General features: G+C 32.6%; 1 pseudogene; it reads left to right on the top strand.

The window, feature by feature from the left end:
- The first annotated feature begins 282 nt into the window (after nucleotides 1-282).
- On the top strand, nucleotides 283-2,083 carry LOC145567238 (RING-H2 finger protein ATL46 pseudogene; annotated as a pseudogene).
- The last annotated feature ends 3,902 nt before the right edge of the window (nucleotides 2,084-5,985 follow it).

Genomic DNA, 5,985 nt, shown 5'->3' with positions numbered 1-5,985 from the left:
ATATAAAATGACTTTAGTATGTTTGTAATTGTCTGCTAAACTGTCATTACTAATAAAGGTTAATATAAGGGCAGAATTAATTTCTTCAAAAGAAGCAAATAAATTCAATAAAAAAAGATAAAATAAACTGTCACTTTGTAACAGAAATTTAATACTCGTACTCGATTAATAGAGCATGGTACGCATCATATTCTCAACCTTTCCTACTTCGCCCACTGGTAGAGAGAGCCTAATGAGACCTCTTCTTCCCTTCTTTTGCTGAAGCTGAACTACTCCCTTCTTTTCAGTTTTTCTTTTCCCTCTCCCTCTAACCCAGAAAGTGGAAGTGAAAAAAGAAAAAAGCAATGTATTACCCAGCTTTCCTTTTCATCTGAAAAGAACCATTATGAACTTTAAAACAAAAAATTTTGAAGGAAAAATAAAAAAGAGGAGAGAGAAAAACAATCAAATTTTTGCCTCAAATTTTCAAGAAAAAGGGCCCAAAAACAATAGTCATTCAAAACCAAATCCCATTTTTTATTACCAAAATTACTCTAACCCACTTCTCAATCTACCAGTACTCTGTTTTATTTTGGTCTTCAGCTCCCTAAATCTATATGAGGTAGGTCACCTGAATCTCCAATTTCACTAAATTTTTTTTTCTATTTTACCTAATAAAAATTCAATCTTTTTACCCAAATTTTCCTCAAACTATTGCTGTTAATTCAACATTTTTGGCACAATTTTTCTGGGTTTTCAATTTCATTTTCTGGGTAAATTTCTGTACATTTTTTTAGCAATTAAATGGTTGAATTTGAAAAACCCAATTGCTAAAAAAATGTCTAAAAATAGCAACATTTCAATCCCACCACCTCCTTCAACCCCTCTTCCTTCATTTCCATCTCCTCCAACTTCCTCTAATTACAGTACAATTAGCCCAGTACTCCTTCTAATTATAGTAATTTTAGCAATAATCTTCTTTATTGCTGGAATTCTTCAATTTTTAGTTAGATATCTTATGAAAAGACCCTCATTTTACCCCACAAATTCACTTTCTAATTCTAGAAACCCTGAAAGTACAAATTCCGGCGCAATTCAAAGGCAACTTCAGCAGCTTTTTCGGCTTCATGATTCTGGGTTAGACCAACCTCTTATTGACGCTTTACCTGTATTTTATTACAAAGATATCGTCGGTTCGAAAGAACCCTTTGATTGTGCTGTTTGTTTATGTGAATTTTGTGACCAAGATAAGTTAAGATTGTTACCATTATGTAGTCATGCTTTTCACATTAGTTGTATAGATACTTGGCTTTTGTCAAATTCCACTTGCCCTCTTTGTAGGGGTAGTTTATTGGGGTCTGAATTGGAAAATCAGGAGTTTAGCTTGGAGTTTTGGAGGGCAATGTCATTTGGAAGATCAATCGATTGCGAAACGAGCTTTCGTATTGGGAATTCGTTTAATACAAGTCATGGTTATAAGCCTACCATCATGGAAGAGAACTCGAACGAAAGGAGAGTGTTCTCTGTTAGGCTAGGGAAGTTTAAGAGTTCAAATGATCGAGGTGGGAGTACTAGGGAGTTCGAAAATGGTGAGACTAGTAGTGCCAAAGGCGGTAATGGTGACCGTGATCACAATAAGTGTAATGGTAATGTTAGTGTTAGTAGTCAGATTGATGCACGGAGATGTTTCTCATTAGGGTCATATCAGTATGTGCTTGCTGATTCGGAGTTGCAAGTAGCATTATCGACTGATGTCGGTGCTAGTAGTCGTGTTACAAAGAGCGAAAAATTGATGGGGCAATGTGGGAATAATCATATGGTAGATGGAGATATTGAAGGGAAGAAGATTAGTAAAAGAAGCAAAGGGGAGAGTTTCTCTGTATCAAAGATATGGCTTTGGTCTAAGAAGGGCAAATTTCAAGGTCATTCAGAAGATTCTAATGGTAATGTTAATGTTAATGGTGGTCCAACTCCTTTTAATGTTGTCTTACCATTGTCTACTAGAGATCATGTTCTTCATTAATTTGTTCAATTACTGTATTGCTTTTTGTATAATTCTTTTTGGCCATCTTCATTAATTGAGTAAATTCTACTTTACCATAATTTTTTTGATCTTATTATACTTTTGTTGCTTTCTCCTTGGTATTACTTTTGTTTGATTTATTTGAAGTCATACCCTTTATAATAGCACTTCACTCCCTGTTATCTGTTGCTCGTAGTTCTTCGTGTTAAGGAATGGCAACAGGTCGGATCTGTGACCAATTTCTGCTCGAAGTTAGTATTACCGGTTTCTCATCAATTTTTATATGCGAATTGGATTCGGATTGAATGCGGTAAAAGTGAAAACTTGAAATTGGTTGTTCAGCCAAAAGGGGAAAAAGGGAAAAGCAATGTAAAATAGTGGTAGTAAAAATATTCTGTTTCTTTCTTTCGATGTTTCTCCCACTTTTATGCAAAAAGAGGCAAAGAAAGCAAAAGGTCCACCAATGTCAAATGACAAATCTCTGAAAAAGTCAAATAGGGTAAGATGGCGTCACGTTACCATAGTCAACAGTAATTGCATTTTTGTTGGAGCAGCTAACATTTGGTTTGGATTGTCTGTGTACTCTGCAGTGAAATTTAGCTGGCTGTAAGAGATTAGGTATGAGTTAGCAGTTAACAGCCAAGATGTACTTGTATTAATTTATTATGTCTGTACCAAATGATTGATATGGCCTAATGGAGATATGGAGGTGTATAAGATCTCATAATTGATGAATATCCAATCAGTGGCGGATCTTGGCAAAAAATCGAAGGGGTCGAAAATAAGAAATACAGTACATAGCATTATTCACGATTGGTACTGTAGTTTTAATATGTACAGTATTACTTAATACAAGTAAATTATTTAGAACATGTTAAGTGTCTCAAAACTATCACTTGAGTCCAATCACTGATGGTTAGCAATTAGCATGACACAATAATTGTGCAAAAACTGTAAGCGATAAGAGGTAATATAGAATGGTTTGATCTTAAGTCCGATACTCCCATGTATTCCCTCAATACTATGGTTAACCAAGTCGGAATTCTCGTAATTGTGCATATAGTTGATACTTCCTTGATGAACGTTAAGTTTGAAACTTATACGAAATATACAGATTGAGTATATCCCTTTTAAATACTACTCGGTACTACGTGTGGAGTATAAATATCAAATACAGTAGCATTTTCATCTTATTCAATGTATACTTTGCCCATCATTTAAATATTGAGTTACTAAATAACAATTAGGGTTTGTTCACTTCAGCTTAATTTCAGTTCAGCTTCTAATTTCATTCTCTCATAAAATATTCATTTCAGCTAAGCTCAGTTCAATTCAGCTCCAATTAGTTCAGTTCAGCTCCAATCAGTTCAATTCAGTAAATGTGAACATGCCCTTAGTCTTACAATCGATTATGATTATCTAAATTTTTTTTTGGCTATATAACTATACTTATTTTGTTTTATTAGTGTTTATGGAGGTGCAATTTGTGGTTTGGGAGGTCGATGATGGTTAATTATTGCATGAGTTCCACGTAGAAAGAATGAATTTAGCAAGAAGGTTCCATGGATGAATGACGGTGATGATGAACGGTGTATGACTCTATGATGATAAAGGGGGATGGTGAATGGGTTTTTAATTTCTTTTTCCTTTTTCTTTAGTGGTCAAAATTACAAATTTTGATTTGCTTGGTAAGTGAAAAATGGGCTTGAAATTACTCTTATGGGCTAGAGAAGATAGAAGATAATCTAATAACCCAAAACGCCAAAACTATTATCATGTTTTAGAAAAAACACCAAGCACAGCTGCAATTGTAAACCCAATTGTAATAGTTTTAAAAAAATAAAGTTTAAGAAATATATTTATTTAGCAGTCCAATAACTCCAAATGGGGTTGCTCATCCGTCAAAGTGGAAATCGTTTTGATTTTTTTTTTTTTTTTTGCTCGTTTACTTATATTTGTATACAATTAACTTTCTCTGTTTTTTCTTTCAAAAAAAAAAAAAAAAAACTTTCTCTGTTTTTTTTTTTTTTTTTTTTTTAAGCCTTTTATATTGGTCTATAATGATATTTTCATCGCGTCCATCATATAATTTGTGGATTTCTACGCGAGCCAGGAATGCGATACAAATTGTCTACGAGCACAAGATATTTGTATTGGACTTGGAGATGTAAGTTGGGTATAGGGCGTGTTCGGCAAAATATAGCTGTGAAAGTAGTTGTAAGCTGTGTAGATAGCTTTTAGTTGTCAACAAGCTGTAGCTGTGAATATAGATAATTTAGGTATGAGTGTTCGGTAAAGTAGCGGTTGACTAGCTGTTACATATAAAAATTAGTATATTATATTAAAAACTATAGATTAAATTTTCAACAGCTACCTCAAAATCTACCTCTACTTTCAAAAGTTAATGTTTCTAACTTTTCATAAAAGCTACTTCTACCACTAAAAGCTACCATAACCACTACTTTGACAAACACTCACATTTTTTGTTAAGTAGTGGTTTGACCAAGTCAAACCACTAAAAGCTACTCAAAACACGCCCGAGTTAACTCTTGGAGTTTCAGCCTAGCAATTTAATTGGGCTATGATCGATGATCCTAAATGGGCTTAAAACTTAAAATATGGGTCATATTTTTTTGAAATATTAACATAACCGAATAATACACCTAGACTTTCGAATACATATACATATCAGAAAATCTTGCGTGGACCTGGTTCACAATAATATTATTGTGGATCTAAGGTTTATTCACACGTAACTGACATTATATTCAATATAGTGACCCTTATTTTTAACATAGTAACCTTATTTTTAACATAGTAACCTTTTTTAAAAATTTGAGTGACCTTTAATGTTATTATGAACTTAGAGTACGAAATTATATTGAATAGTGACCTAATTTTAACATAATGATCTTTATTATTCATATTGAATTGACTATTATATTAAAAATTTCATTAAAAAAATTAACCTTTTATAGCTTTTATAATGTTACACTAACTTTTATTTCAACATAATAACCTTTATTTTAATATAGTGACTTATTTTTTTTATTAATAAAACAATCATATTATCTCTAATGTTAATGGTCCACAGTAAATTAGTGTGAACCAGATCCATTTAAGAATTTGTATATACACATATATATGCAACCATGCAATAATCTTAAAAATCAACATACAAGTAAAAGCAGTGGCAGTTCCACAAAATTTTCGTTATGGATTCGGAGTTCTTGCAGATATAGAAAAATCAAATAGCTTAGCATAATCCAAATTTTTACTAAATTAATTTAAAATATTCGGGTGTGCATGTGGTAAAAATTACAATTGAACTCGATAAATCATTTTTTTTTTTAAAGCGACGTATTACTTTAACCGTAAAACCTACATAAGCTAAATTTGATTTTGAATGGTATTCACAATGATAGCTATAAGAGTTATGACGAATAAAAATAAAAGAGCGATAAAGGAGAGATCAACAAACTGCACCACGATTAAGACAATAACAGCTACAATAATAGCGATATGACAAATTGAGTCACCATTGGCATCCGAAGTCTCCGGTAAGTATTCTTGGGGGTTGACGGAGTGGAGGGGAATTCCGGTGACGGTGAGAGGGAAGATGGAATCCCATGCAGGCCCTGCTCCAATGATAGCTAGAAGGAGGGGAACGAAGGAAGCCATTTTTAATTTGTTTGAGGAAATTCAAAGAGTACTAGTGTCAGTGTGTGTATGCTGTTAGAAACTTACAGCTATTTATAAACATTTTGGGCTAACTAACTCACTCCAAATTTTATACCAAAATAGAATATATATATATATACCAAAATCAATACAGAGTATCACGTAAAAATTAATTAACTTCAAAGACGTAAAACTTTTTGAGTGAAATGTTAAAACAACTAAATATTTGTACACGTATGTTAACTATTACCTCATTTACAAATTATGTGTTTTGAGTATTTATATGAGATATAAAAAATTTA

This window comes from Chenopodium album, chromosome 11 (assembly GCF_948465745.1).
Source record: "Chenopodium album chromosome 11, dcCheAlbu1.1, whole genome shotgun sequence".
Lineage (NCBI taxonomy): Eukaryota > Viridiplantae > Streptophyta > Magnoliopsida > Caryophyllales > Amaranthaceae > Chenopodium > Chenopodium album.
Note: the sequence above shows the minus strand (reverse complement) of the source record. Positions and strands in the feature narration are given on the sequence as shown.